The sequence below is a fragment of the Triticum urartu genome, chromosome 6 (assembly GCF_003073215.2).
Source record: "Triticum urartu cultivar G1812 chromosome 6, Tu2.1, whole genome shotgun sequence".
In the NCBI taxonomy this organism is placed as follows: Eukaryota; Viridiplantae; Streptophyta; class Magnoliopsida; order Poales; family Poaceae; genus Triticum; species Triticum urartu.
Genome location: NC_053027.1, coordinates 557,655,145 through 557,667,699, shown reverse-complemented (window position 1 = coordinate 557,667,699; position 12,555 = coordinate 557,655,145). Strand labels below are relative to the sequence as shown.

Genomic DNA, 12,555 nt, shown 5'->3' with positions numbered 1-12,555 from the left:
ATTGTTCACATTCTTGCTGACCACGAAAGGCCCTTCACAAGATGGGGATAACTTATGCATATCAGTTTGAACCTGAATAAGCCAGAGCACCAAGTCACCTTCTTGAAAGGTTCTGGTCTTAACCTGGTGGCTGTGATAACGACGCAAATCTTGCTGATAAATCGCTGATTGAGCCGCCGCGAGGTCACGCTCCTCATCTAATAGGTCAAGTGCATCTTGATGTGCCTTTTCATTATCAGCTTCAACGTAAGCCGCCACATGCGGTGGATCATGATGGATGTCACTGGGGAGAACCGCCTCTGCTCCATAGACCATGAAGAAGGGTGTGTAACCCGTAGATCTGTTGGGGGTGGTATTAATGCTCCATAACATGGAAGGTAACCCCTCCACCCAACAACCCGGCGTCCTTTGTAAGGGAACCATAAGCCGGGGCTTGATGCCTTTTAGGATCTCTTGATTAGCTCTCTCAGCTTGACCATTAGACTGGGGGTGAGCCATTTATGATACATCAAGCCGGATGTGCTCACGTTGACAAAATTCCTACATGGCCCCCTTGGATAGATTAGTGCCATTATCAGTTATAATACTGTGGGAAAAACAAAGCGGAAAATCACCTTTTTCATGAATTGAACCGCTGTTGCCGCGTCACATTTACTAACCGGATCTGCTTCAACCCACTTTGTAAACTTATCAACCGCCACCAGGAGACGCGTCTTTTTGTCTTTGGACTTTTTGAAAGGTCCAACCGTACCAAGCCCCCAGACTACAAACGGCCAAGTAATTGGAATCATCCTCAACTCTTGAGCCAACACATGGGCGCGTCGTGCGAACTTCTAACAACCATCACATCTACTGACTAGATCCTCCGCATCAGCGTGCATCATCAGCCAATAGAATTCATGACGAAAAGCTTTGGCTACGAGAGATTTAGACCCGGCATGATGACCACAATCCCCTTCATGAATCTCTCATAGAATCTCACAGCCTTCTTCAGGAGAAACACAATATTGAAACGCCCCTATGACACTACGATGATGCAATTCTCCATTGACAATAGTCATTGACTTAGACCACCGGGTTATCTGTCTAGCCAAAGTTTCGTCCTCAGCTAACTCGCCCCGGGCCATATAAGCCAAATATGGAACTGTCCAATTAGGAATCGAAGAAGAGCCGCCACCAGTTGTGCTTCCGGGTCAGGAATAGTCAGATCCTCCTCTATAGGCAATTTAACAGAAGGGTTATGCAGAATATCCAGGAAAGTATTAGGTGGCACCGGCTTACGTTGAGACCCTAATCGGCTTAAAGCATCATCCGCCTCATTTTTCCTGCGATCAACATGTTCAACTTGATAACCCTTAAAGTGACCCGCAATAGCATCAGGCTCTCGATGGTAAGCCGCCATGAGTGGATCTTTAGAGTCCCAAGTGCCAGAAACTTGCTAAGCCACAAGATCTGAGTCGCCGAAACACCGCACCCGACTTAAACTCATCTCCTTAGCCATCCAAAGACTATGGAGCAAGGCCTCATACTCAGCTGCATTATTAGTACAAGGGAACATCAGCTGGAGAACATAAGAAAATTTATCACCTCGTGGGGAAGTTAATACAACTTCAGCCCCCGAGCCTTCCAACTACCTGGATCCATCAAAGTGAATAGTCCAATACGTGTTATCCGGCTTCTCCTCAGGCGTCTGTAACTCTGTCCAATCATTGATAAAATCCACAAGTTCTTGAGACTTGATGGCTGTACGGGGCACATACTTTAAACCATGAGGCCCAAGCTCAATGGCCCACTTGGATACCCGACCTGTGGCTTCTCTGTTTTGAATGATATCCCCTAAGGGGGCAGAACTAACCACAGTGATAGGATGACCCAGAAAATACTGCTTAAGCTTCCGGCTAGCTATAAAAACCCCATACACCAGCTTCTGCCAATGCAGATACCTCTGTTTGGACTCAATAAGGACCTCACTGATGTAGTAAACCGACCGTTGAACCGGATATTCTTTTCCTGTTTCCTTACTTTCCACCACAATGGCAACACTGACAGCTCGGCTATTGGCAGCCACATATAACAACAAGGGCTCCTTGTCAATGGGAGCAGCAAGAACTGGCGGCTCAGCCAATTGTTTCTTCAAGGCCTCGAATGCCTGATCAGCAGCATCATTCCAGACAAAGTGATCTGTCTTCTTCATCATCTGGTACAGAGGAATAGCCTTCTCACCCAACCAGCTTATAAACCGGCTTAAGGCCGCAATATGACCCGCCACGCGTTGAACATCCTTAATAGACGCCGGCTTAACCAGAGAGGTGATTGCTTTTATCTTCTCTGGGTTAGCCTCAATACCCCATTTTGAAACTAGAAATTAAACCCAATAGCTTGCCAGCTGGCACACCAAAAATACACTTGGCCGGGTTAAACATCATCTTATAAACCCGGAGGTTGTCAAAGGTCTCCTTAAAATCATCAATCAGGGTTTCCTTATTTCTGGATTTCACCACAATGTCATCCACATAGGCATGCACATTACGCCTGATTTGATCATGAAGGCAATTTTGCACACACCATTGGTAAGTCGTCTGGGCGATCTTGAGCCCAAAAGGCATAGATACATAGCAGAAGGCTCCAAACGGAGTAATGAAAGCTGTTTTCTCCCGGTCCTTAACTGCCACCTTGATCCGATGATAACCAGAATAAGCATCCAAAAAAACTCAAACGCTCACAACCTGCCGTAGCATCAATAATCTGATCAATACGAGGGAGAGCAAAGGGATCAGCCGGACAAGCCTTATTTAAGTCCGTGTAATCCACACACATACGCCACGTGCCTTTCTTCTTAAGCACCAGCACCGGGTTAGCCAACCACTCAGGATGAAAAACTTCAACAATAACCCAGCTGCCAAGAGCCGGGCCACTTCTTCAACAATGGCTTTACGCCTCTCTTCATTAAAACGATGAAGAAACTGCTTGACCGGCTTAAACTTTGGATCAATATTAAAAGTGTGCTCAGCGAGTTCCCTCGGTACACCTGGCATATCAGAAGGTTTCCATGCAAAGATGTCCCGGTTCTCACGGATGAACTCGATAAACGTGCTTTCCTATTTCGGATCCAGATTAGCACTGATGCTGAACTGCTTGGATGAATCGCCAGGAACGAAATCAACTGGCTTGGTGCCATCCGCCGCTTTAAACTTCAAGACTGGATCGTGCTCCGTAGTTGGCTTCTTCAAAGATGCCATATCGGCCGGGTCAACATTATCTTTGTAAAACTTTAACTCCTCTGTTGCACAGACAGACTCAGCATAAGCCGCATCACCTTCTTCACACTCCAAAGCTATCTTCTGGCTTCCATGCACTGTGATAGTCCCTTTGTGACCCGGCATCTTGAGCTGCAGATAAACATAACAAGGCCGTGCCATGAACTTGGCATAAGCCGGCCGCCCAAACAGAGCATGATAAAGGCTCCTGATATTAACCACTTCAAAGGTCAACGTCTCAGACCTGGAAATGTAATCATCTCCAAAAGCAACCTCCAGGGCTATCTTACCAACTAGGTACTCCGACTTACCAGGCACCACACCATGAAAGACGGTGTTTGACGGTTTAATTTTTTTATCAGTCAATCCCATGCGACGGAAAGTTTCATAATAAAGGATATTGATGCTGCTACCTCCGTCCATGAGTACCTTAGTGAATTTATATCCTCCAACCTGAGGTGCCACTACTAAAGCTAAGTGGCCCGGATTATCAACCTGGGGCGGGTGATCCTCACGCCTCCACACAATGGGTTGCTTAGACCAGTGCAAGTAACGGGGAACTGTTGGCTCAACGGCGTTCACAACCCTTTTATGGAGCTTCTGATCCCGCTTGCATAAACTTGTGGTGAAGACGTGGTACTGCCCACTACTCAACTGTTTCAGGTTACTCTGATACCCAGATTGTTGCTGCTGATTCCCCTGACTAGACTGTTGATGAAAACCTCCCTGGTTGCCTTAATTTCCTTGATTGCCTTGGAAGCCAGAATAAGGACCGCCGTCCCCGTGACCCGAACCGTAAGAGCCGGAACCTGAGCCGCCGCCTGGCCCATGATTGTTCTAGAACAAGTCGGAATTTTTGAACGCCTTCATAATGTGCCAGTCCTTCCAAAGGTGCGTGGATGGCCTGTCCCACGTACCATGCTTTGGGCAAGGCTGATTCATCATCTGTTCCAGATTTATACCAGACCCTCCTGTCCGAGGAGGCGGCTTTCCTTGACGACGCTGACCATTGTTCTACGTGTTGGTATTAGCCACAAAATCTAAATTATTATCAGCCTTGCGTTTACCGTTGCCCCCCTGACTCACCGGGTTATGATGCTGGCCCTTAGTGTTGCCGCTCTTCTTTCCCTTTCCCGGATTTTCATCATCAGACTCGGGGTCCTTGGTACTATCAGAGTCGGCATATTTAATTAGAGCCGCCATCAGCTCCCCCATATCATTGCAGTGGCGCTTGAGCCGCCGTAACTTCTGTTTAAGAGGAAAAATGGCAATTCTTCTCTAACATGAGGACCGCTGAGCCGGTGTTGATGTTATCCGATGAATGTAGGATGGCTTTGACCCGGCGCACCCAATGGGTCATTGATTCGCCTTCCTCTTGGGCACAAGAATCTAAATCCACAATTGACATGGGTTGTTTGCACGTATCTTTAAAGTTCTGGATGAACCGGGCTTTTAACTCAGCCCACGATCCGATGGAGTTGGCAAGCAGCCCCTTTAACCAAGTACGAGCCGTCCCATCCAGCATCATGGTGAAGTATTTGGCACATGCAGCATCGCTAACCTCTAGCAGCTCCATAGCCATCTCGTAACTCTCAATCCACGCCTCAGGGGGTAAGTCAGTTGTGTAATTGGGCACCTTACAAGGTCATTTCAAATCCTTGGGCAGACGCTCATTACGCAGAGCCGGCACTAAACATGGTACACCCGTGCTTCTAGAGGTCACACCTGCCTCCACCGAAGTTGTCGGATGAACCGGAGATGGTTGATGAACCGCGTATTGAACCGCTAGCTCAGCCTCCCAACGTGCTCTATCCTGATCCATCAGGGCCTGAGTGTTACGGGGCGGGTCATGTCCACGGGGTGGGTTACGACGCTGCTCATTTCTTGACACCATCGGGGAGTCCATGTGTCTACTATAGCTCCGGCTTGGGCGAGGAGTTGAATGGATCCTCTCACGGATGTAAGAATAAGCCTCCTGCTGCACCAATGTTGTCTGAAGAAGCTCTCTAGCCCTCCGTGTTTCAACCGCAGCTAGAGATTCACCTTCAATTGGGAGAGCCGCCAATCGCGACGCCGCAACAATCATGTTATCCAAAGGGTTAGAATAATGACCCGGTGGCGTTGGCACATATGTTGTGGCGGGATATTATTCTGACGAGGCGGATCTGTCGTGCGTGGTTGAGCTGGTGCTCCTGTCACAGGTGCAGCCATCGCCTAGTTTACCCCTGGCGGGTCACTGGTCCCTGCACCAGGTGTGTTGAAGAGGTTCCTCGCCTCGTAAACTAGGGGCATACGACTACGGTGCCCTCTCCTCAAGACGTCGTTTGAAGCATTCTGATCCAACGAGAGCCGGAAGGAATCAGCCTGGATCCGTTGTGCTTGAGCATCTAGAGCGGCTCGCTCCGCAGTCATCCTTGCGTCCTCAGCTGCCAAATCTTCCTTGGCCCGAGCTATCTCATCTCGTAGCTTTGCAACTTCCGTGTTGTGTTGAGCTTGATTTGCCGGGTTTACCTCTGCTGTCAACAATGTTGTCAACGTGTCCAATAAGTCGGACGTGACCTGAGCTGGCGGGCGCACAGGGCCTCCTGTCCCGGCCGCCGTCGCCGTTGCTGACCCGGAAACCATTGCCGCTGCAGTTGAAGAATTCTGCACTGATTGCGTACCAGCCATGAAGATCACAAACCAGCTCGGCGGCTTATAGGGGCCCGGAATGCTGTCACCATCGGAACAGCCCCCAAGCCCGCCGTCTTGTAGCTGATATAATGAGGTAGTCTCGCCTGTGGACGACTCACCATCAGAAAAGATGGCCGTCTCACCGCCAGACACGAATCCTTCCTCAAATTCCGCCCCATGGATGAATCCAACGAAGGCGTGCTTCACGGTGGTTTGAACCCGGGCGGGTCATGCACGCTGAGCTGTCTCGATGATGTCGGTGCAGATGTCCGGCTCAGGGCCCGGTTCGCCGATCTTGCTGATGAAAACATGAATTCCGTTGAAGGGGACCCGGTACCCGTACTCAATTGAGCCGGCCTTGGGGCCCTAGCCCGCATCGTCTATGTAGATCTTTCCGCGGCGACTCTTGGTCATCCGGCCCACAGCGTATCCCTTGATCCCTTCGAAGTTGCCCTTTAAGAACTCGAAACCACTGTGCGCTGGCCCCACGGTGGGCGCCAACTGTCGTGGAATTGTCACGGCATATGTCCTAGTGTGAGGACTTAGTCGTGGAGCCATCGCACTAGGTTAGCTTAGAGGGGTTAAACGGGACAAAGGACACATGAGTTTATACTAGTTCGGCCCCTTGCGGTGAAGGTAAAGGCCTACTCCAGTTGAGGTGGTATTGCTTATGTCTCGATTACTAGGGAGCGAATACGTTTGACCTAGCTTTTGGTCTGTTGTCTCTTGCCCTAAACTGCCGCAGGGTCATCCCTTTATATACTCAGGTTGACGCCCTGCGGCTTACAGAGTCCCGGCCAGTTCATAACAACATGTCCGGCTCGGTGACTAAGTACACATGTCTTACAATACAAGTCATACATATATGGCGATTTAAACCCACGGGCCTTAAGCCGTCTTTGGGCCTTGGGCTCTTAGTAGTCATCTTCATGAATCGCCATCATCAATACCTTCATGGGCTTCGTGTTAATGAACCGTCGTTGGTATAACCCGGCCCCTCATGGCGGGTCATACCTAATAGTTATATCCCCAATAGAAACCGTAAAAGTGGTTCAACCCATAAATTTTTTAAGAGCCACCGAAAATGCACACCCGAAACCCTTATATTTGGAGGTTGGAAGGCCGAACCTTGGGGGCCCCGTATACCGGTCAAATCTCGTCGGAGCAAATACATTGCCGCGGAGTTTGCCGGAATCCGTCCTAAACTCGCCGGAATTCATCACTGCACATCGGAAAAGGCCGCTAGACACCGCAATCGATCGCCGCCGGTTCGAATTGGACGAGCTCGATATCGCCGTGGCCTCCCATGACCTCTTCCTGGCCGCCGGAATCCTCCCGGCGCGGCAGGCAGACAGGCACGTCTCGGCCGACAACGACTAGCAATAGAGCAAGGAGTGAACGGCGGAGGCGACGAGTCGTGGCTGGGCGCGGCCGGCGGAGGCGACGAGGCGTGGCCGGCGAGGCTGGGCGCGGCGCGTCGGTGATGGGGCCGTGGCCGCAGGGACGGGGCACGGCCGACGTGCGACGGGTTGGCGCGGCCGGCGCGGCCGGCTGAGGGAAGGGGCGGCAGCGGCCGGACCGGAGAAATGAGCTCTTATCCCAGTTTTACAGTTTATTTTACAGTATCTGTTCGGCCGTAGCTGAAATGAACTCTTAAAATGCATTTTTCTCGACTCGTCTTTCAGTTTTACAGTTTGCGATTTTAAGGGTCTACTAGAGATGCTCTAACAGCTCCATCAACTACTACTGCCAAAGGGAACTCGTGGTAAAACATTTGCCGAGTACCTTGTGCATGCCGAGTACCTTGTGTGTGCAGAGTGAATTATTTAAGGTGCTTGGTGTATTGGATTGTATGCCGAGTACTGTATATATATCGAGTTATTTCTAGAGGAGTGAAGTGCATCATAGGTCCTCGAACTATTTTAGAAGTGTCACGTAGGTCCTCGAACTATAAAAATCGTCATCCATGTTCTCAAAGTGCAATATGTGTGTCATCCTGATCCTCAAACTATTTCAAATGTGTCATGTAGGTCCTTGAACTATTTCGGAGGTGTCACATATATACACACTTATTACAGTTCAAAAATTTTTGAGGACTTAGATGACACTTTTCATAGTTTGAGGACTTACATGACATCTTCAAAATAGTTTGAGGACCTACAATGTATTTTAGTCTTTCTAGAGGTATTTGGCATAGTATAACGAGCATCCCGTAAAATAACACTCGACATGGGCATGGGCATGGGCAGTTTTCCCGTACGCTCGATATATGTAGTTTTTCCTGCAGTGCACAGAGCAAAATCTTCTCGGGAAACTCCGGATGGGTTACAATCGGCAATGCTACACGTACGAACAATTTACAGGCTTTTACAGGTGGGTTAGTTTTTATTGGTCAACAAGTGAGCGGGACGGCCCACCTCCATAAAAATCAAGGGGGAGAGGTTTGTGATTGGTTGTTAGATGGAAAAAGCTTGTAAATCTTTGTATGTCTAGCATTTTTGGGTTACAATACTCCCACCTGCATTCTGCACTGCAAATCTGTGAAGCCCTCTAGATTTGGAGCCTCCCGGTGCAACAACGGCTGTTGGGGTCATTGGGCCCCGCCTGTAATGATGTGTGTCATTGTTTGAGGTCCAGGTTTGTTTTTCATTTATTTTTTCTTTTTATTATTTATTTTATGTCTTTTCAAATTTAACTCATGAATATTTATTGAAAATTGTGAACATTTAAATTTTTGAAGATATTTAAAAATAATTAAACGTTTTTTAGATCCATGAACATATTTTTAACTCTTGAATATTTTTAAGGTTTTGGAACATTTTTTAAAGTTTGTAAACTTTTTTAAATAGTTTTGTGAATATTTTATGAAATCTACGAATATTTTAGAAATTCCCAAATATTTTTTGAAAAATCATGGGTGTTTTAGTTTGTGACATTTTTTTAAAAAAACTAAGATTTTTCTAAAATCTGTAAACATCTTTTGATTTAACTAACATTTCAAATAAAAAAGATAGCCAAATTGTTATAAGATAGAAGTAGAGTGGGCGGAAAAATGCTAAGCAAGTTAGTGGGGCAGGGAGCCTACATGAGCGAGCGAGAGATCAGTGGGCAGAGTCATGTGAACGTATAGCAACAATTCCATGGTTTCAGCATGGATATGAGCTCTCAAGGGACTCACACACCGACGAGAAGCTCACACCGAGGTCGAAATGTGTAAGGACACTACAACCCCGCACCGAACAACTCCAATCTCCTCTCAGAATAAATATCATCTCTAGTAGCACACCAGATATACTAAAAAAAACCCACCATAACATATTTAAAACCCTGTCGGCGCAAATAAAATCAAGACGAAACAACGGATCGCAATAACCTCTTATAGAGAAAAAAAGACTTAATCTCATGAGTTAACAAAGGGCGTGGTGAAAGCGAGTTAGCAGCTATTAAATGGTTTATTATGCCTCATACAATCAACACGTTGATCTAACAGAAAAGAGGCATCATGCATGCCCTGCAGGCGTGACCCTCCAAAAAAGTTGCACGAATATTAAAGCTTGGACGACTCATGCATGAACCAAGCCTGCATGCATGAATTTAGACCACATCGACAGAACGGACAGAGTCCAGCGCCATCACTTGTTGCCCCGGCGCCGCCGGAACGGCGTTGACCATCTCGGTGACTGGGCGAACCACGGCGCCAGAGCTCTTTTCGATCTTGCCAACGTTTATCACCACCACGTGCTCCTCCGCCGGCATCTTCATCCCCTCTTTCCCCTCCTTCAGATCGCTCACCACCGGCGTCGCGTTCATGTAGAACATGTAGAGGGCCATCTGGATCATCCCAAAGGTGAAGCCAAGGATGTTTGGGAGCTGCAAACAAAAAGTTAATTGCCACTCGTCAGTGCTCATGCTTGCGAATAGAATGCGTATCTGTCGGCAAATTAAAAGAAGGGTTGGATGATGTTTAAATTACCGCGACGTATTTGTCCTTGATGAGCAGGCCGTAGAGGAACCAGACGACGGCACTGAGGGTGAGCGTGAGGGAGAGGGAGAAGGGCATGTACTCCACACTCTTTGGTCTTGATGACTCGTCCCTGGGGAATGGAACACATCAAAGTTAGTTGACACACGTACAAGAGGTCGCGCCATGAGCTGAAGTATGAGGTTTGTCGGTCAAAAGGGGCTCACAATGATGCTGAGTGGGGCAACGAAGACGCAGACGGAGAAGCCAACGCAGATCCAGCCGAGTGAGACGACGCGTCTCTCGCCGTGGAAGGCGACGAGGGTGAGGAGGAGGATGAGCCCGAAGCCGGCGATGTTGAGGAGAAGGATGATCTTGGCCGTGAAGACCTTGGCCTTCCTTGGGGCATAGACGAGGTACATGACAATGTAGACGGTTTCGATGACGCAGCCTGCGGCGTTGATGGTGATTAGGAGGCCCTCGCCGGACTTGACCAGCGCGTAGAAGATCCATAGCATCGCGCTAAACAGCGCCACAACATAGGGCACTGATTGGAACCCTTCCGTGGATTTGCTCTTGTAGATCCGGTAGAATGTTGGTCTGATAAATTTAGTATGTACAGATAAGTTATGGGAAGACATATTGATATGATCAATCAAATGAAAAAGAAAACATAGACAGTCGCTTACATGGGGGCCAGGAGGCTCGTGAAAGAGATGATGTTGCCTGCACGGCACAAAGTTACCAAAGTAAGCGATGAGTTGCGATAATTGCAGGACACAGTTAGTACATTTTCTTTTATGTGCTTTATCCTTTGAGAAAAAAATATGCAATTTGCTTTGTTGTTGTTTCTTTATGGGTTCATGGTGCACCGAGCTAGATGTCACTAGAGCTAGTACTAGGCTACATCAATTAATCAATCAATCAGTGGCAAGTGGCAAGCAAAAAAAGATAATATAGATAGATGTTGCAAAAGGCCGATCTTTAAGGACACAAAGGAGTCTACTAGTACTGCACTAGCAAATAGCTGCTGTAAACAAGAACTACCATAGTACAAGGGGTAATTCAAGGAAAATGATCTTTTGCATGTGATGAGAATAGTATGCACCTAGGAGACCGAAGGCGAATGCCCAAGGGTGCTCCAGGGATAGGCCAGTCATTGTGATACAAAGATATATAACAGTGAGATGGATGTGAACTTGGTATAACAGTGGGGCGAGAAATTGTTTTTGCACTTCTCTCTCTCTCTCTCTCTCTCTCTCTCTAACCCCAGACTCCTGTTGGAGAGAAGGGAGAGATTAGGAGAGGAGCTCTCAGTGTTGGTTGAAACTCTTCGCCTGAATTGTAAGGTTGCTAACGGGGTGCTTTATATAGGCAGGAAGAAGACATGACTGCCATGGCGTATGCAAGCTCTCCGATCACACATATGCCACACAAAATTAAAGTTTGGCTTTCTAGAAAAAAAGTTTCCAGAAATGCATAATTGATCTTATCTAATGTGCTATGTTTCATAGAGATAATGATAGAAATTTCGAAAGTTGTCTCTTTGGTGCATACTTCCGCTTTAGTGTGCATAATGCATCCGCTCCTGAATTGTTGTACACTCTGACTTGTGTTGCACTATGTCATTCTTCCAATCTTCCTAGCCTAGATTTTACCGGAAATCCCTTTTGGAGCTCGGGCTCCAGTGAGGCCTCCAAATTCAACTTTGAAATTTCATTAAAATTCATATTTTTACATTTCAAAAAATTCTGAAAAAAAAATTACAGATATATATGAAGGCATAATACAGAAGTGTGAAAATTTTCAGTTCAAAATACATTGAAATGAGGGCTGTGTAAAAAAGACAAATCTGAGGATGTTTAACACATGATACTATTCATCCTCCCAGGCCATGAATTTGTATTTTTTGTATAGGTTGCAACTCAAGGAATTTCATCATGAATTTTTACACATGTGAGTTACATCCTTACATACACGCATATTTTTTTTCAGAATTTTTTGAACCATAAAAGTTTGAATTTGAATTTTTCAAAAATAAAGGCCTTCATGGAGCTCGGCCTCCAAAACGCCTTTCTCAAGATTTTACGGGTTTGGTAATAGCCGCCACACAAGTGCGAACCAAATGAGACATTCCTACTGAGAGGACTCTTCAGACCATTAGTTGTTCACTGAATTTACTGAATGAAATGTCTTACATTTTAAATAATTAAGTTTATATACTACATCTCTTTTCTTGGTTCGTGTTTAGACATAAACATAGTTTCCAATAGCTGAATTAATTCAACAACCTTGTCGTTTTAAAAATGTAAGGAAAGAGTTATTAAACGAAAGTATCGACATAATTGTACTTTTATTAAGGAATGCACTAATATAATGTTCATCTTGCGGATGTGGTATAACTTTAAAGAAGTATATGTATTGCACATACAAGCAAATAATGTTAGTCATCTTCACCTCATACAAATATAATCAAATCATTTATTAGTTTGTGTGAGTACGTACCATAGTCCTGAAAAGATTAAGTTCTATAAAATGATGCAGTCAATGCCTTAGATCATCAAATCCACTAAAACATGCAGTTTAACTTTCCAATCAAGTTGACTCGCAGAGCCATCTTTTACTATTACAACATATTTTGTTGTACAATTTGTGTAAAAATAG

At 46.4% G+C, this 12,555-nt stretch overlaps 1 pseudogene; it reads right to left on the bottom strand.

Moving 5' to 3' along the window:
- Nucleotides 1-9,363: 9,363 nt before the first annotated feature.
- LOC125515350 lies at nucleotides 9,364-11,232 on the bottom strand (annotated as a pseudogene).
- Between the last annotated feature and the right edge of the window lie 1,323 nt (nucleotides 11,233-12,555).